Source organism: Girardinichthys multiradiatus, chromosome 21 (genome assembly GCF_021462225.1).
Source record: "Girardinichthys multiradiatus isolate DD_20200921_A chromosome 21, DD_fGirMul_XY1, whole genome shotgun sequence".
Classification (NCBI taxonomy): Eukaryota; Metazoa; Chordata; class Actinopteri; order Cyprinodontiformes; family Goodeidae; genus Girardinichthys; species Girardinichthys multiradiatus.
The window spans coordinates 37,124,822-37,145,663 of record NC_061813.1 but is presented as its reverse complement, the minus strand read 5'-3'; the positions used below and the strand labels follow the sequence as shown (position 1 = coordinate 37,145,663).

General features: G+C 41.5%; 1 protein-coding gene across 4 annotated transcripts in view; it reads right to left on the bottom strand.

The window, feature by feature from the left end:
- Nucleotides 1-20,842, bottom strand: part of LOC124857758 (cadherin-6-like) — a 172,093-nt gene that overhangs the window by 145,053 nt on the left and 6,198 nt on the right. For 2 of the 4 annotated variants that reach the window (XM_047349180.1, XM_047349181.1), the window contains exons 2-3: nucleotides 16,548-16,715; nucleotides 15,748-15,822 (exon numbers count right to left, since the gene is read on the bottom strand). The gene's annotated coding sequence lies outside the window, so the exon portion shown is untranslated. The remainder of the gene's footprint in view (nucleotides 1-15,747; nucleotides 15,823-16,547; nucleotides 16,716-20,842) is intronic. The other 2 variants (XM_047349177.1, XM_047349176.1) reach the window with 1 other exon arrangement.

Genomic DNA, 20,842 nt, shown 5'->3' with positions numbered 1-20,842 from the left:
GAGCACCTTTTATGTATGCTGGTAGTTTCATCATCAGGCCAGTTTCATCAGTACACCCTACATGACGGGCCATTACACAATACGTCCAACCAGGGGCGGACTGGGACAATAATCCACGCCGGGAATTTGATACCATCCCAGCAGACCACCACCAGCAAATTCAGGCAAACCACCAAGAATGAGTTCAATTGAGCACACTTTGAATGCACGATGTCTGCACACGTCACCAACTGAATACCTACAAAATAAATGTTTCTGCTGTGTTGCAATATTATGAACTCATCACATTATTATGTTCACCTACATTATACTATGATTGATCGTCATATTAGTGAGTTTAAAAGGGTTTAAACTCACTAATACGACAATCAATCATAGCATCATTGCACCCCATGCTTTTAAAATTTGTTGTATACAGATCGTTATGCGTGAGGCATTTTTCTAAGACCGTAGTCTGCAGGTGTGTTTTGTGCTCTTAAATTGTACCTGAAGGTTCCTGCTCTGACTCCTTTCTGCTGCTGTCCGCCACCTCCATGACAGCAGGAGCTCTTTGCAGCTCACTGTACTGACGCTGCTTTCTTCACCATCTTTGCAAAAAAAATCCGCAATCCACCCATAATATCCCATCTATTCAAATTTACTAATGAATTATTTTTATGCATTGGCTGTAGGCTATTTATATAACAGATATTTTCTTAATTTCAACAGGATGTTACCTGGTAAAATAAAGGTTAAATAAAATAAAACACTTCAGCGTGTATATAATTTATTAGTGGAGTTTATGAAGGGAACCCTAAAGCTGTATTCCTGGACATTTTCGCATTAAAGAAATGTTTTTTTTTTACCCCAGATCCTTTTCGTTAACCACATTTAAACTTTGCAGTACCTTAAAATGTTTTATTAAGTCAGTTTAAAATGTTTTATTAAGTCAGTTTTGAGCCCCTTGATTCCTCAAAATGGAAGTAATCTCCTTTAACTGTCGCTCTGGCTCCATTTTACATAGTCTACTTATCCAGCGTGCAGCCTGCTGTGTGTCTCTGCACTACTGTGTCAGACAGCCTTAAAAACAGAGTGAAGGGGGTCCTACTGCAGTCAGGAGGAGTTTCAGCCAGGCAGATACCAGAGTGGGCCGCACAAATGACATTGATTGTTTTTTAAGCGCACCCTGAACTGAACCATTGGTCCCACCCTTCAGCGATCGCAGAGCAGGCCAGGCCAGCAGGAAATGTCTCAGTGCTCATGATGGCCAGTCTGCCCCTGTGTCCAACTAAACTAATGCAAATCCACAATGTGACGTCAATCAGACTCCATCAAATGCCGTCATCAAACAACAAAGATTAAAAAAAAAAAAAAGAGAATAGAATGATGGATAAGAAAATGAAAGGAAAATTGGACTGAAAACGTAACTAATAATGTTTAGATAACACATTCAAAGGCCACTCTAATGAAATAAGTTTTTAATCTTGATTTAAAGCAACTTAGGGTTTTGGCGCTTTTACAGTTTTCTGGGAGTTTATTCCAGATTAGTGGAGCATAAGAACAAAAAGCTGCTTCTCCATGTTTGGTTCTGGTTCTGCAGAGTATATTTGAGCCAGAAGACCTGAGAGGTCTGGATGGTTGATACACTGACAAGTCTGTAATGTATTTGGTGCTAAGCTATTCAGTGATTTATAGACTAACAGAACTATTTTAAAGTCTATTCTCTGAGCTACAGGGAGCCAGTGTAGGGACTTTAGAACCGGGCCGATGTGCTCCACTTTCTTAGTTCTAGTGAGGACGCAGGCAGCAGCGTTCTGGATCAACTGCAGCTGTGTGATCGACTTTTTAGGCAGACCTGTGAAGACACCGTTGCAGTAATCAATTCTACTAAAGATGAACGCATGAGTTAGTTTTTCAAGGTCCTGCTGAGACATTAGTCCTTTAATCCTGGAGATGCTCTTTAGGTGATAGAAGGCCGACCTAGTTACTACCTTTATGTGCCTCTGAAGGTTCAGGTCTGAGTCCATCACTACACCCAGGTTTCGAGCCTGACTGGTGGTTTCTAGCTGTATTAACTGAAGCTGTGTGCTAACCTTTAAACGCTCTTCCTTTGGTCCAAAGATTATTACTTCATTTTGTTTCGATTCAGCTGAAGAAAATTTTGGCCCATCCATGTATTGATTTCTTCTAAGCATTTACCCAGCGCTTGAATGGGTTCATAGTCACTTGGTGACATCGTGATGTATAGCTGTGTGTCGTCTGCATAGTTATGATAACTTACGTTGTTGTTTATTAAAATCTGAGTTAGGGGGAGCATGTAGATATTGATATTTTCCGATGGTTATAATCAGTCTGACAGAGAGAGGTATCCCAATCCTTGTGGTTTTTAGTATAACAATGACCATCAGTGGACCCTTTGTGGGGTGCCTTGAAACTATCTGTGTAGTTATGCTGCTATAGGCTTAGGCTGCTGGAGGACATAATGACCACTTTAACCCTCTTCGATACATTCTCACACTACTCTCCAATTTTGCATTATTTGCTGTTATTTCAGCTTTTAACTTTATGTTCTCTCTTTTCTCTTCCTAGAAGCTACACCTGGCCTGACTCTGTGTATACCTGCGACACCTTTCTGGAGAGGAGAATTGTCCGAGCTTCTGCTGGCAACAACTTGATGCTCACCCTCTACCGATGATCAACATGGCCCTGTCTTTCAGTGTTTAACCCTTTCTCTCTCCTAGACGTGGCGATTGACTGAGCTTAACTGTAACTAACTATGTGCTCTCTTTCAGACTCTAACCTTGAAAACTGGCTCAGAGTTTATCTGTTCATTCTTTCTAGATGAAACGACTAAAGGAGCTACAACCATTAACATTTACTTTTCCTTCCCTTAGAAAGTACTCCTGGATCAGTGCTTCTTTGTTCTCTTTGTGTCTCTGCTCTGTTCTCTCAGAATCAGAATCAGAAAAGCTTTATTGCCAAGTACGTTTTTGGACATACAAGGAATTTGTTTTGGCGTAGTCGGTGCAATACAATACAAATTAAACAGTATAAACATATCTACAATATAATATAAATATATGTGCACAATTTTAAGTGAGTGAGAGTAAGTAGAGCAGTATAAGATGCAAGAGCAATACAACAGTGCAGGTGATCATTGTGCAAGTAAAGCAGGAGTCCAAGCTGAACGTTAATGTAACGCATAGAGTTGCAGGTTACAGGTGTCCTGTCCTCGAACCCCCAGTCGGTCGTGGCAGATGGCCGCTCACACTGAGCCTGGTTCTGGTTCTGCTGGAGGTTTCTTCCTGTTAAAAGGGAGTTTTTCCTCTCCACTGTCGCTACATGCATGCTCAGTATGAGGGATTGCTGCAAAGTCAACACCAGTGACTGTCCACTGTCTCTACATGCTCATCCAGGAGGAGTGAATGCTGCAAGTCACTGACTGGATGCAATCTGCTGGGTTTCCTTAGATAGAAAAACTTTTTATCCAATTTGAATAAATAACTAACTCTGACTGCACTGTTCAATGGTTAGAATTAATTGGAATGTATGAACCTGACTTTTGTGAAGTGCCTTGAGACGACGTGTTGTGAATTGAATTGAATATATGGCAAAGGTTGCCCAAGTGTTTCATGCCCTGCCCCTGACACACAGCTACAGTCCAGTCACCAAAGTTTTGACCTGGCATTGCTGTCGGAGGTGAAGTTATCCCTCTGGATCTATAAGAGTGAGCTTGATTAAATACATACATGACAAACGAACGAACGAACGAACGAGACAGAAACGGATAAAAGTTGTGATAAAGACAGAAAGATGGAGAGACAGTTAAAGACAGAGAAAAAGATAGATATAGACATAAAATATACATACAGTAGGTAGAAAATAAATAAACATAACAGACATTTTTTTTCCATAAGAATGTTCTGTTGAATCTGTAGACAGCTCAAACAGGCTGCAGTCAGAGGAAACCATGGGCCCAACCATTTATACACTGCTCAAAAAAGTAAAGGGAACACTCAAATAACACATCCTAGATCTGAATGAATGAAATATTCTCATTGAATACTTTGTTCTGTACAAAGTTGAATGTGCTGACAACAAAATCACACAAAAATCTCAATGGAAATCAAATTTATTAACCAATGGAGGCCTGGATTTGGAGTCACACACAAAATTAAAGTGGAAAAACACACTACAGGCTGATCCAACTTTGATGTAATGTCCTAAAAACAAGTCAAAATGAGGCTCAGTATTGTGTGTGGCCTCCACGTGCCTGTATGACCTCCCTACAACGCCTGGGCATGCTCCTGATGAGACGGCTCCTTCAACTCTTGGACAGTCTGTGGTGCAACGTGACGTTGGTGGATGGAGCGAGACATGATGTCCCAGATGTGCTCAATCAGTTTCAGGTCTGGGGAATGGGCGGGCCAGTCCATAGCTTCAATGTCTTCATCTTGCAGGAACTGCTGACACACTCCAGCCACATGAGGTCTAGCATTGTCCTGCATTAGGAGGAACCCAGGGCCAACCGCACCAGCATATGGTCTCACAAGGGGTCTGAGGATCTCATCTCGGTACCTAATGGCAGTCAGGCTACCTCTGGCGAGCACATGGAGGGCTGTGCAGCCCTCCAAAGAAATGCCACCCCACACCATTACTGACCCACTGCCAAACCGGTCATGCTGAAGGATGTTGCAAGCAGCAGATCGCTCTCCACGGTGTCTCCAGACTTTGTCACGTCTGTCACATGTGCTCAGTGTGAACCTGCTTTCATCTGTGAAGAGCTCAGGCCACCAGTGGTGAATTTGCCAATACTGTTGTTCTCTGGCAAATGCCAAGCGTCCTGCACGGTGTTGGGCTGTGAGCACAACCCCCATTTGTGGACGTCGGGTCCTCATACCATCCTCATGGAGTCGGTTTCTAACAGTTTGTGCAGACACATGCACATTTGTGGCCTGCTGGAGGTCATTTTGCAGGGCTCTGGCAGTGCTCCTCCTGTTCCTCCTTGCACAAAGGTGGAGGTAGCGGTCCTGCTGCTGGGTTGTTGCCCTCCTACGGCCTCCTCCACATCTCCTGGTGTACTGGCCTGTCTCCTGGTAGAGCCTCCAGGCTCTGGACACTACGCTGACAGACACAGCAAACCTTCTTGCCACAGCTCGCATTGATGTGCCATCCTGGATGAACTGCACTACCTGAGCCACTTGTGTGGGTTGTAGAGTCTGTCTCATGCTACCACGAGTGTGAAAGCACCACCAACATTCAAAAGTGACCAAAACATCAGCCAGAAAGCAAAGGTACTGAGAAGTGGTCTGTGGTCCCCACCTGCAGAACCACTCCTTTATTGAGTGTCTTGCTAATCGATAAAGATTTCCCCCTGTTGTCTTTTCCATTTGTACAACAGCTGTGAAATTGATTGTCAATCAGTGTTGCTTCCTAAGTGGACAGTTTGATTTCACAGATGTTTGATTTACTTGGAGTTATACTGTGTTGTTTAAGTGTTCCCTTTATTTTTTTGAGCAGTGTATATTCTTGTGAGTATGTGTGTTTATACACTGACCTGGTTAAGCACAAGATTTTCGTCAAGGCTGAAGAGACAATTATCGTCAGCCTCAGATATATGGCTACAACTCCTGCATTCAGTACCGTTAGCACGCATGCATTCGTTAGGGAATCATCTCCAGCCAGCAACATGGCTGGGTTTTAAGTTGTGCATTAAACTGCGTAGTCAGTTGAGGGTTTTAATGTTGAAGAAATGTTTGAAACAACTGATGTTACAATACAAATAGCTGGATGTTACTCTGATATATTCATTAAACTTTATATATTGAGAAATAAATATGTTAAATTGAAAACTGAGATTTTATTATTAAACAAATTAACATTTATTACTATATAAACACACACAGAAGTACTGAAAACTGCTAACAGTGAGTACCAGTATCGATTTCCAGGTACCGACTATCGGGACCGTATCGGTTCAAATGTGAAAGATACCCATCCCTACTACTCGATATTTGACTGCAACCCAGTTATTTGTCACTGGCTACAGTATTTTATATCTGTTAAACTGTGTCATCTTCTGCGATTTACACAAATTGAAGCCTGTCAGTGCCTTTCCTTCTAAGAGCAGTCAGTTTGAGAAGGTATTGCCAAGGTAGCTTTTATTTTGTGTAGCTGTTAGCCTTTGTAGCTTTTTGCTTTAGTAACAGTTAAGCTATGTAGCCTTTGCTCAAGTACCTGTTAGCCTATGTAGATTTTAGCCAAAGTAGCAGCTAGCCTTTGTACCTTTGTAGCTTTTAGCCAAAGGAGCAGCTAACCTATAGAGCTTGTAGACCAAGTAGCAGCTAGCCTTTATAGCTTAGAGCCCAAGTAACGGCTAGCCTACGTAGCTTTTCACCCAAGTAGGCAGCTAGCCTACGTAGCTTTCACCCAATTAGCAGCTAGCCTATGTAGTTTTTAGCTCTAGAAGCAGTTAATCAATAAAGGTTTTAGCTAAAATGGTATTAAGCATATGTAGCATATGTAGCCATAGGTCGAGTAGTAGTTAGCAAATTATGCCTTTAGCCCAAGTACCTGTTACCTTAAGTAGCAGTTGATCTAAGCCACTTAAATTTAACAGCTGTTAGCTTGAGTAGCAGCTAAGAAGTAGCCTGAGTAGGTGCTAACCTAGGATGCCTAGGCCTCTTCTACCTTCAATATCTGTTAGATTGAGAAGCAGTTGATTCACTTTTACCCTAAAAACCATTTAGTCTAACCCACATGGCTTAATTTGCTTGGGCATTTGTTAGCGTAACAGTCAAGTACTTGGAGAATAAAAAAAAAATAATCTTAGAAATGCATTATCCTTCTATTTATCCTCCACCTTGCTAAAATCCAATTTCTTCATCATCATCTTTATTATCCCCAGAGGGATAATGGCCTAGCAAAACACCATACCATACATACATTAAACATTTTTTAAAAATAATTACGAAATTTTGTAAATGCAGGAACAAGTGAATTTTTTTTAATGGAAAGCAACTGGAAGTCATTATTGGGAGGGTGATCCTGTTGCACCAATATCTGTTTTGCTTTCAGATTTGACCTGGCCTTGTACAGGTTAGTGAGGTTCCTCAATACAGTCACATTTCCCATGTGTCAAACAGTGAAGTAGGAAACTGTGTGTTTGAAAGAAAGTGCAGGAAGATTCAAATTAAAACAGGTTCTTTGCTACACTGTCTTATGTGTTGAGACAAAACAGGTTCAGTTCTTGAGTTTAAGAGCCTTTTCATGCAGCAATGACGTATGGTAGATAAAAATTATTTTAGATATAAAATAAAAACATTTCTTATGACAAAAGAGTAAAACAAAAAGTCAAACTTCAGACCTTCAGATAGTCTGATAATTTACAGGAAAGTTCTGGATCCTTAGAAGGAATACATTACACATAAAATATTCTGCAAGTAAATCTTGCTTGCCTCAGCAGTTCAGAACAAGAGAAGAATATTTTAAATCTAAGAACATCTTAACTAACACAGACACCTAATGTTTGCAGAGTCACCATGGATTTAATTCCTTGGAGCGCTGGGGTTGCTTATAAGCCAGAAAACCATGAACACAGATAGATTTATGTAAAAGCAGTTGATTCTAAGTGCTTTTTGAGAAGCAAAAACCTACACAAACAATAAGAGGAGGAGTGTTTTGACTGCAACAGGAACAGCAGCAATTAGTGTGCCTTTTTCAACAAAGATCCTAATGATAGACTGGAGGAAACAAAATAACCGTAAAGAGCAATAAATCGGTGTGGGAGGTGGTAGGGCAGAAGCAAAAGACAGTACGGGAGAAAATGTGAGAGCTGAAAGCAGCATTTAAAAAGCACTCTATTCAGAGGATAAAGTGATACAAACCTGCAAGGCAGAGCCAGAGAAATATAAAATATAATGGCAAAGACAGCAGAAGTTTACGTTCATTTAATATTTGGTGTCAGGAAAAATGAAAAGCACATAATGGCTGTAGTAATAGACAGTGAGGCATGTGTGTGTTTTTAATAAAACCTTTACAATGCTGTGAGGACAGGCCGATTCAGTCAGTTCCAGTTGCATTCATGCAAATAAAAAGCTGCTGCAGCCTTTTAAATTTCAAGGCCTCGCCATGTCATACGCTCTCGAATGTCACAGTCAATCTGAAGCCTGAGAGAAACTTCAGAGTGGGATCAGGGACAAGTCGAACTCTTGGCTTCTTTCTGGTGAAATATGGACCACAGGACCCTGTTGTAAACACTGTGAGGGTAAGCAGACACTGCTGTGGCTTCATCAGCATCTATAAATCAATATTTGCTGTCGCCAAGAGCAAAACAGGCATATTTTCATTGCATAGAAATTACACATTCTATGGGAATGGCGCCAAATAAATTCAATGTTTACAGGCTGGATGTATTCATTTTAATGCTGTGTTTTAGGCTCTGTAATGAATCAAGCAACGTGCCGCCTGTTTTTCACGCCACCTGTCAGCAATTTATTGCCCAAACCAAACCAGTGGTTTCCTGTCATCTCCTCAATTAGATTGTCTGCCAGCGTACTCCCAGCTTTGTTCAAATATATTCTAATCTTCCTGCAGTGTGCCTCACTTATTGTCTAGGTGAAGATTCCCAAGCGAGGATGACAGCGACGCTGTCAATGCAGGAGCGCTGACCCCGCTCCAATTTCCTCCTGATCTAATTTCTACACGGCTGCACTCAGCCACAAAGAGACGGGAGAGAGGGAATAACAACAGCAAAGGCGTTCTGCGAATGGAAAGGGCCACTTTCAAAGAGGAACCTGGAAAATGGGCCGGCCCCTGGTGTGGTTTCACCGGGAACGGGGGCATCAAAAGAGCTCTTCGCTTCAACAGCAAAGGATACTAATGATCCCACAATGCTGGGAAAAGGGGGTGCTGGAGCGTTAACCTCGCTTCAGACAACCCATCCTATGTAGGTCAGAGTGAATAGGTTCTGCCTCGACACCTCTACCTGAAAATGACAGATTCTGTCCTCATTTTAAGCAAATATATTTCAAAATGACGAGTGCAGCCCTACTGTGATACAGCTCTGTTTGACTGCAACTAATGCCATAATGTAAATTGTGGCATTTAATATTCTGCTTTAATCATCCAACCAGATAGCATTGTTTTTTTCCTTTGTTTTTCTTGTTTGAGCAGTTAGACCTTCAAGAAGGCTCTAGACGTAGTTAAATCTAACCTTATGTGTAAAAAAAAAAAAAAAAAAAAACCCACCAGATTCGACACGAAGGCATAATTTCATAAACAAAAACCAAGCCAAAAATAAAACAGCTCGGTGTCGTTATTTCATAGGATGGAAATCTACAGCCATGTTCTGATGCCAATGCACTTATTAAACTGATTTTACTGATTGAACTCTTCAACATGAGCAGCTCTATAACAGAGATTTACTGCTCTGGAGTAAACAGGTGTGTGTTAACTCAATGCCAAGGCAGAAAGACATCAGCAAGGACTTTAGAGAAGCAACTGTTGCGGCTCATTTGTCTGGGAAGGGGTATAATGCCAACAGTTGTAAACTATTTGAATTCCTTCATTCTATAGTAAGAAAGCTTTTTCCATAATTGACAGCCATCAATCGTCATAGAAATAGATATCAGAGAAGTCTAATGACTGAAATAAACGTTTTCTCACCAAATCCACAACATTTAGGTCCACCTTTAAACTCTGTATCGCTGTAGGTGAGAAACCCAAACCTGTACTGTTCGTCTTTAAGCGAAAAATTATCACATGAACATTTAATAATTATCTTTCAATTTATTAAATCCACATTTAAGTTATACTTATTTTGTTTCCTAAATTATCCAACATTAAATATAGTGTACATGGGGTCATTAATATGAAGCCAAAGCTGACATGAACAGATTGTTATGAGCCATTAACATCCCATAATAATCCCCCACCGTCACTGGCGAATAACCAGCACATAATTTCACAGTAAAACATGTGCAGCAGCTACAGTCTGGAGCTCACATACTGGCTTCCTTTCACTCTTCATTACCTCAAATAAAAACTGTTCAGACCAAGACTCGAGTCTCAGACCAGGAGTCCAAGTCAAGTCTCAGGTCCTTAGGACTTGAGACTGAAATGTATAATTTTTGCAACTTAAGTGTCTCTTAAGAGACTCCAACACGAGTCGGTATCTCTGATTTATGTACTACTCGCTCCAAGGTCAGGTTCATGCCCCTGCCGGTAACTCCACAGTAGAACAAACTCCAGCCCCTCTCCAGGATTTGTGTTCCAGAGACCAACCTGTGTGTCGAGTTTAGTCCAACTACATCTAGTTGCTAACGTTTAATCTCACACACCACCTTGGGCTACTTTTCCACCAGCGAGGTCATATTCCATGTCTCAAAAGTCAGTAATTAGTATGCCTATGGCCCTGCCTTTCTCTGCCACCTGGCTGGTATTGCACCCTACCTCAGTAATCTCCACCCCTGGCAGGTGGTGGAGCAACATGTAGGAGGATTCCTTATACTATTTCGGGCTGTGCCTGGCTCAACCACCAGGTGCTCACTGGCAAGCTATCCCCCCCAGGCTTGGCTCCAGAAGGGTGCTCCAGTCTCTCTATTAATGTGCTCTGCCAATCACGACGATCATTGAACTTGTCTATGTGTAACATAAGGGAGGTTGTTTTGTTTAATTATTTGGGTGAAAAGTCTGAAGACAGAAGAAAACTGAATGCATCTCATCACCATCCAAATGTTTTTTATCAAACCATGTTTGTGTTGGCAATAATTCCATTTTATTCCATATTTATATAAAGAAACCTTTGTTCTACTAGTTGATTTTACAACAAATGACTGGAATCTGTCAAGCTTTTCCCTTCAAAACTCAGACACCTGTTCTGCAGACTGTTCTTATCAGGTTATAAAAATAAAATCAGAGAGGTTGATATTTGAAGTGGTACAGTGGACATTATTTGGGATCCTGCAGTGTTATATTTTATTACTTTATGATTAAGCAGGAGATAACCATTTTCAGCAGTACCAGGAAAAAAACCCAGCAGTTCACTGGAGGTTTGTGGTGTTGCTTTTGTCAAGCAAAGCAGGAGATCTATTGAAATGGATCAAATCTGGATGGATGTTGAAAACTAACAAAGGCAAGAGTGCCTCTAACAAAAAATTGGATCTGAGGGCTGTTAAAATCAGATAACGTATCTCAGTATGACTGACAGATGCAGAACCGTCAAATACGCAAATACTCAGCACCTCAGAGAAAAATAACAGAAGCTCGCAGACTACAACTGCTTTCCCTGAAAGATGATCAGAAAACCCTTTTAGCAGTTAAATTAATCCCTGACATACTATATTTAACTATTTTAATCCCCATTTAATCTGCCTCTTGTTGAGCGTTCGTAACTAATCTGCAGAATGACAAATAAGCAGCAACTTCCTGTTTGTTCTGCTCAGCAAAGCAACACGATCACAAAGACAAGTTGAGTGGAAAAATGTCAGCTTTCCTCCAGACTGACGCCTGAAGACTCGTCCTCACAGCTCAGGCCTCCTCTTCCTTCTCCACCGCTCTGTGTGAACTCTCATCCTGCCAATGTTGTCATGACACTTGGCTTCCATTAAAGCAACATCAGAGCTTCTGCCAAGTGTGACACGGAGGAGGAAATAACTGCTGACCTCGTCACCCCTGATGTTTGCCATCCATCAGTAAGACTGGATGGGATGGGATGGGATGGGATGGATGGATGGATGGATGGATGGATGGATGGATGGATGGATGGATGGATGGATGGATGGATGGATGGATGGATGGATGGATGGATGGATGGATGGATGGATGGATGGATGGATGGATGGATGGATGGATGGATGGATGGATGGATGGATGGATGGATGGATGGATGGATGGATGGATGGATGGATGGATGGATGGATGGATGGATGGATGGATGGATGGATGGATGGATGGATGGATGGATGGATGGATGGATGGATGGATGGATGGATGGATGGATGGATGGATGGATGGATGGATGGATGGATGGATGGATGGATGGATGGATGGATGGATGGATGGATGGATGGATGGATGGATGGATGGATGGATGGATGGATGGATGGATGGATGGATGGATGGATGGATGGATGGATGGATGGATGGATGGATGGATGGATGGATGGATGGATGGATGGATGGATGGATGGATGGATGGATGGATGGATGGATGGATGGATGGATGGATGGATGGATGGATGGATGGATGGATGGATGGATGGATGGATGGATGGATGGATGGATGGATGGATGGATGGATGGATGGATGGATGGATGGATGGATGGATGGATGGATGGATGGATGGATGGATGGATGGATGGATGGATGGATGGATGGATGGATGGATGGATGGATGGATGGATGGATGGATGGATGGATGGATGGATGAAGTTTAAAACACTGGAACAGGGAAATGTCTGGAAATACTAATATTTTTTCATACTGTTTATTTTCTCAAGTATCCAGACCAACAAAAAAAAGATTTCAGATCAAATTCCGAACTGTTCCAGAATGTGTGGGAAACATTAATTCATTTTAAACTTTCATATCTAATTTAGTAATTGCCCTGAAAAAAGGACAACCACAAAAATCTGGAGTTTGGACCTGAAAATGTGTAAAAATCAAAAGATTCTGCAGATGGACGTGGAGCCGGTGGAGTTCTTGAATATTCTGAATGGTGGAGAAAAGAAATTGAGCTGTTGTCTTTGGTATTCTCTCTCCTTCCTCTCTGTGTGGCTGCCCTGCCTTGAAACTCCTCTTCAGAAATAATAAAAGGAGCTGAATGTGTTTGTGAATTCCTACCACAGTGAGATTCAAGGAGGACCACTGAATTATGGGCACACCAGAGCAGAAGAAAGGAAAGATTTCTGAAACTTCCTGCACAGCAGCTGAGCTCTCTGAGCCCAGTGAAGGGAATTTGATTTGCCTTTAATTTCCCTATTTTTCTTCTCCTTGCACCTGACTCCTTGGACAACAATGAGGGCCTTGTTACTGACTGCTGCAGCTGTTTCCATATCGAATAATACCACCTCAGCTGCACCGCATTATCTCCACTTTTCTTCTCCCATAAACTATTGTTTATTGAAAAAAAATCCATCCTCCTTGTGTGTTCTGGCTGGCACTGCGTTCAAGCTGTGCACACGTTGCTCAAGTTTCCAACAATGATTATTTTTAATAAAACTGTTTACGGCGGTTTGGTGGACTAACCCACATGCGCAATGGCCTCCAGATGGAGAGCGCCACCGACGCCTCACTGCAGAACGACTTTCATCAGCCCAGTTAGAGGCAGCAAACTTGTTTTAGTCCAGTCACAACCACAGGAACACTGGTTGACATCAGATCTGGAAACAACTCATATAACGTTGCTCAGCTTCCTCTTGTTTTCCATTTCTTTTTGTCTCAAACTCAGGTCTACAGTATGTTCTGGTGCTTTGATAAAACGGAGAAATTAGAGGTCATTTTGGAGAGCTCCAAAAATAGAAGGCAATCCAAGTCTTTTTTTCATGCAGCCACCAGGTCTCAGAGGAGTCTGGTGAAATCACACTTGTTAAGAGTGTAATAGTGGAACAATGTTAGAGGAGCAGGTTAGCCTCCCAGTCAGATAACACTCCATTAGACTCACGCCACGACACAAAATGAAGTTTAATTCAGGAAATACAGGTTAACCTGCTATCCATTTTCTGAATGATGGTCACCGAAACATTGCAGATTCTTTTGTTTTCAGTAAAATTTCTCATAATATTTCTCAATCTGTCTCTGCAGGGCTGTTCTGAAATCCACCAATCATTTCATAACGAAAGGACTAGAGTGTCTTGCTAAAAGTATGCACCCCCTTGGGTAATAATATTTTGTTGCCTCACAACCTGGAATTAAAATGGATTGTTTGAGAGTTTGCACCATTTCATTTACAGAACATTCCTACAGCTATGAAGATCCATTATTTTAATTGTGAAGCAAAAAACAACAAGGACAAAATAACAGAAATCTTCAGGGTGCATAACTATTCACCCCTAAATTCAGTACTTTGTAGAGCCAGCTTTTGCAGCAACTACAGCTATATGCATTGGTCTTTGGATATGAGCATGTCACATCTTGCCACTGGGATTTTTGCCCATTCCTCAAGGCCAAACTGCTCCAGCTCAATCATGTGGGATGGTTTTCACTTATGAACAGCGATCTTCAAGCCTAACCACAGATTCTCAACTGGATTGAGGTCTGGACTTTGACTAGGCCATTCTAACACACTGAAATGTTTCCCCTTGAACAACTCCTTCAGAGAGACCTTTGGTCTCTGTGCTGCCGCTATGATTAATGCCCTCCTTGGCTGGTCTGTGAGTTCCCGTGGTCGGCCCTCTCTTGGCAGGCTTGTTGTGGTACCACATGCTTTCCATTTGAAGATGACGGATTTGATGGTGCTCCAGGGTGACATCAAAGATTTTGGATGTTTTGTTTTATAACCACACCCTGACTTGTTTGGAGAGCTCCTTGGTCCTCATGGTGTGATGCGCCTCCTGCATAGTGGCTTTATACTGACAGATGGTATGACACGTAGAATGCACTCAGGTGAACTTCATTTCACTAATTATGTCACTTTTGAGGATAACTGGATGCACCAGAGCTTTTTAGGGGCTTCATTGCAAAGAGGGTATGCACATGCAGTCTTCCAGTTTTTTTCTTTTTTCTTAATCTTTATTTTATATATATATATATATATATATATATTTTATTATTTTTTTTTTTTCCTTATTTCACGTCATCAACTTAGACTAATTTGTACAGATCCATCAAATAAGACAAAAAAAAATTAATTACCAGTTGGACAAAACAAATAGACTGGTAACAAAATAGACAAAAAGCCAAGGGGGTGAATACTTTTGCAAGGCACTGTAATATCAGATGTTTTTTGTAAATCTCAGAGTGACTTGGCTTGTTTTATGTAAGCTCACAGTGACTAAATTAGTGTTCTTTACTCATTTAATAAAAAAAATATCCAGTCATACATTTGAGTCCTTAAAGCAAACATGCGTCTGATTTAGATTCTTTAAATTAATTAAATGCTGCCGCTTACTGAATTCTCCTCAGAGGTTAAACAGTCATTGTTTTAAAGATAGAAGCGGGTCCTGAATCTGCTGCTGGCTGGCTTCCTGCATTTCCTTTTTGTTGTATTTTGCTTATGCATACAGTCATTGAGAATATTGTCTGTGGATTAAAAAAAGAAAAAAAGGACAGGGCTCGGCTGTTTTCTCAAACCTATAAAAAGGAAGATAATTAACCAGCAGTGTGGCCTGGGAATCCACTGTCAGCAAATGCACAAAATCTGTAGCGACGAGTTGGAAAACACCCTTTGATCCATCTGTTTTCGGTAGAAGCTCTGACAAGATATAAGCAGCCTCGGAGAAGCATTGCCGAATGCCGTCCGTGATGGGAAAAGGTTTAAAACACGCCACCAAATCCCAGCTAGCGGGTCATCCGACCCGTTATCTAATATGATCTAATCTCCTGTTTTCCCCCCCTCTCCTGGCAGAGGACACACGGGCAGAGAGCACAACATGTCAGGGATATTGGGTATGTTATGGTGGGGATTGCTAGAGGTGTCTTCCTCAACTTTCCCTCGGACTCTGATGAGCTGAGGGACCGTTATTCCCCTGCTGATTCTGGCTGAGATTAACTGTGCTGATTGTGTGTGTCATTTCTCGGCGTTCCTGTGTGGGTGTGTGGGAGCAAACCTGCTAATCGCACACAGGAATTGGTGGGTTTTTCGGTTGTTGTTGCAGATCTTGTTCCTGTGTGCTGCTGGATTCCTAAAGACAAAAAACAGCATGTACATTATTTTCCAGTCCCGATGCAACCTTTAGACTTCGGCTTTTTATATTTTATTGGCCCAGCAGATAAGAGGTTTCATTGGCAGTTGTGCTGAAACAAGGATGCAACAATATCAAACTATCAGATGAACAGAGATTGAAATTCTGCCTCGAATCTCTCCCCTCAATTATCTGCTGAGTGGCGCTGGCATTGAGGCTTGCGTGCAAGGATGCCTGCGAACACAGCAGTTATAGAAACTCTTTGTAGGCAGAAAGTTGAACGGCGCTAGACAGGTGAAGAATAAAAAGGCTGTTGAAATTCATCCACTAATCTTTGCCTTTTTATTTTTCCCTGTAATTTGCTAAAAGAATTGACAGTTAAAAGACATTCTGAGCATTTATTAATGTTGAGAACATTTTTTTCTCAATGTCGAAATGAAGAATCTTGAGTATAATTTCAAGGCTTTGAAGATTTTTAGTTTAAAAGAAGAAAGTGCAAATGTATAATCTTTCTTTCATCCGGATATTGAGAAGAATTTTGACTGGGACATGCAGTCTATTCACAGTGTCCAGCAGATAATGATGTCCTGTTAATCTCAGGAAAACACTTCATTCACAAATTATCTTATTAAGCAGATTAAGCCGGATTAGATGAATCTATATAATGAGTTTCACTTTCTGAAATCTGTGACAAAATTGTTTTTTTACAATTTTTTTAGATGTACCTGCAGATACATGAACCCTCAGATGGAGAAATAAATGGATGGAGTGATGGACAGACGCATGGACAGAAGGACGGCCGGAAGGACAAATGGGCAAGCAGATGGATGGGTCAACGGTATGAAACACACATGGATGGATGCAGGGAGGAACAGACAGGATCAAATGGACACCTAGACGGACAGACGGAGATAGACAGACAAATGTATGGATGGACGTCTCTTTCCTCTGTTGTTACAGTAATCACTGGGATGTCCCTCGACCCACATAAAAGCTCAAAAAACGTATTTTCTGGGCCAGGCGTGAGTGGGAAGGATGCAACAGGATTCATCTGATGTTGCACAGATTATTGCGACTCCGGCAAAAACAACCCACATCGGTTTAGGACCACAAAACAACCGACGATGGAGATTATTGTAGATTGTAAGAGAAACAGGAATAGCTCAGACACTATTTCCATCATGGGAGAAGAGGTGGAGGTGGTGGAGGAGTATAAATACCTCAGTGTTCACCTGGACAACAGACTAGAGTGGAGATGCAATTGTGAAGCCATCTACAAGAAGGGACAGAGCAGACTGTACTTCTTGAGGAAACTTAGGTCCTTTGGTGTTTGCAGCAAGATGCTGCAGATCTTCTATAAGTCTGTTGTGGATCAGAACCAGGGACTTAAAAAAGCTCAACAAGCTGATAAAGAAGGCTGGTTCTGTTCTGGAGACTCCTCTGGAACCTCTGGAGATCATTGTGGAAAGACGGATTCTTCATAAAATGAAGAACATTATGGAGAACCCTGAGCATCCTCTTCATCAGACTGTTCTACAACAACAGAGTGTCTTCAGTCAGAGGCTTCTTCAGATCTGCTGTAAGACAGACGCTACAGGAGATCCTTCCTGCCCACAGATCATCAGCATCTACAACGGTTGCTCGTCACTTCTGACAAATAATATCAGGCAATCGATCAACAACTCGTCTTATCTCATTTAGATAATAACAACTTACAAATTGTTCAAAATATGGTAGTTTCAGTTTGTAATCAAATGTGTTTTCAAACAAATGTTAATATGGCTGAAGGGTGATTTCCAGTTTATCTTTAAACTGGTCTTAATCATGAGAAAGGTTATAATATCTGAACAGCCAAAGACAAAATACAACATGTTATTTTGAACATAAATGTACACCGTTATCCTACAAAACATTTAAATTGATGGTAGATTCATATTTCTACAATTTAAAAAACAGATTCTTTTAAAAATATATACAGCAACGGCTACATGGAACACTTCACCATTAAATATTATTGAGCAGAATGAAAATGATCAATTAAAATTCATATTAAAAAAGGTATTTACAATAAAAGCAACCATTCTTAATTTGTTATCCCTATTCTATAATGTGTCATATTGAATATTAATTTATTATATATGAACATGTGCTATGTGTATACATGTTTTTGATCTGTATGTAGGTATGACCAACCACAGCATATGTTTATGTTCTTGGATTTGATTTTGACCTATGACATTTTATTTGTTTATTTTGTTATCTATTATGTGTTTTATGTGTATGTAAGTAGTCTGTGTGAGAGGACGCCAGAAAGACTAGCTACAGGTAACTGCAGCTAATGGGATCCAAATAAAAACAAACAGCTCTCTGAAGAAACCTGTATAATATGAGCTACACAGCAGTTTACTTTCCTTTGGGATTTATATAATAGTTTGGAATTGAATTGAATTTAAGATAGCAGCCCCATTTGGCTGAGGGATATTTTACCCACTAACCCACATGACTTTGAATGAAGGACCAGGATATCTGTGGGTACCACGCGAGAACGTCCTGTCAGGGAAAATGAAGAAACTGATTGAAAGTTCACCTTTGCAGCAACACAAGCTGAGTCATGAGAAAACTGAGGAAGGTGACACAGTGCATAAGCAGAAAGATAATTAACCTCCAGTTTGGTCATATTTAATTCTCAAAGACCTGGTGGCTGAATAACATGAGTATATGACACACGCTTGTTTTCTTTTTTCCTCAGATTTGGCCCGTTTTAGTTTATCCTGTGCTTCCCAGCTACTGGCAAACACGGCTTCCAAACACAAACAGCTTGTTAGCTGGCCAGCATTTTGGCCGCTTGTCTCCCTGCCAGGTGCTGACTGGAACAGATCCGATAGAACTACTGTAATATCCGAGAGGAAACTCACTGGGGTTTGTATCGTGGGATCGCTGTAGTGCATTTCAGTTCCTAAAGATAAAATCCACCCCATTCCCAACAGTTCCCTGCAGCTTTGAAGCAGCTCCTCAGGGTCCCTGATGGATGGCTGGCATTATTTTTATCACTGTAACATGATCAGCCTGCATGGCCTCTGCTTGCTCTGTCAACTAAACAAACGGCTGTGTAATATTTCAGACGCTACATGAGAAATTGAAGGTGAAAGATGGTTTACTGTATTAAATATGCATGACTTATTAGGGGTCTACACTTGGACATCAGTGGGTTTCTGCAGCATGTCGGTTTGTTGCCTCACCTCAGTTTATCCTGACGTCACACATCTCATTACCAGGATGAGTGGATGAATCAAACTGTTTCTTTTAAATCTTGATTTCATTGTTGTTTTTAAAGCTTTAATTTTTATGAGACGCTGCTTAAGATGTGAGCGAAAACACGTGGGCCAGAACTCCTAAAATCCACCTAATTTAGGAGTTGTTCCTCTGCTTTGAACAGGAGGAAACATGATCTGCCTGCAGGTTTTTCATCGAGATAAAGCACACAGTATTAAAATCCTTCCCCAAATTAGAGGCGGATGTATAATTCAGTAGGTGGTGAACATCAGCTGGGCTAAAAGCAGGCACTAATGAGTTGTGGGCACGCTGCCTCAGAGGTAACGGCCCTCCTGTGTTGCTCTTTGTCCGTCTTTCTGTCTCACTGCTTTGTCTTTGTCTGCTTTAATGTCCGACCCAAAAACAAAAAAACTACACCCATAAACAGAAATCTGCAGGGATTCTGGACACGCCTAGCAGCAGAAGTCACAGACAGGCCGATTTTGTTTTCATTCTCAAATTAAACCTCCTGAACAACAACACTTAGTGATATTACTATTGCCACCGAATCATAAATGACAAAGTGAAGGTAAAACAAAGCGAGTTGTCATCCATCGCAGCGGGAAACACTGAGATGTGTCTGTATATCAGTCTGAACAGGGTTTAAACCTCTGTGACTTATGTAATGTATAAGATTATGTGACTAAGCCGTTTTCTGTGGGGGGATTGCTCGACTTTATTGGTTAAAAGGTTTCTGATGGATTTTAGTGCATCTGATACATTTTGAATAGCTTTGTTTTACTTTTGTGATAAAACCATAAGGTGACCGTTTGCTCAAGTTCTTTGAACGTAACTCTCCATTTTCCTTGCAGTCCTGTTGCTGTCAAACTGATGGTGAAGACGAAGATCCTACACTTTTAACACGTCCAAGGTCCATACTAGGCAGAGAACACAGTCATAGGTACGGATGGACAGACGGACGATTGGACATATGGAGATAAGACATAAGATCTTAACTGAGAGGAGTTGAGAAAACTGATGTCCTCACCAAGAACATAGAAACTAGGGCATCTCCCTGCAGCCAAGCCTGGGGAGAAGCACCAGCTGGCCAGGTCCTGGCTCCTGGGACTCTCCCAAGCCACCACCACATGGGTCCACCAGAGGTGGGGACAGAAGCTGTAGCACAGTATCAGCGGGGTGGTGTCTGAGGATGGAGGCCTGGGTATCTGAAGCGATTGCTGAGAACCACTATTAAAAATATATCATTTACTGCTGTATCCTGTGGGGTTCATTTAGCGGCCAGATGATTTTCACCTAAAGGGGGAAATAAATTAACTTGATTGTAAAAAAATAAACTCCAACAACTATTTCACAATGTCTAAGAGCAGCTCACCCAAACTCAGAGATTTTTAAGGTTCAGCTGAAAAAATCTGAAATTCAGTTCTAGCTTCCTCGCATAAAATGATCTTTTGAAATCTTTCCATACGTTTAAGATTAGTTTGGGGTTGAGGAACCCTGGTAGCTGTGGCAACAACCTTCAGCAGCATTTAGGATCATTTTTATTTTTTTTTAGGAACACTCGTACTCGTCGTCTTCCGCTTATCCGGGACCGGGTCGCGGGGGCAGCAGACTCAGCAGAGACACCCAGACGTCCCTCTCTACAGACACCTCCTCCAGCTCCTCCAGGGGGACCCCAAGGTGTTCCCAGGCCAGCCGAGAGACATAGTCCCTCCAGCGTGTCCTGGGCCGTCCCCTGGGCCTCCTCCCG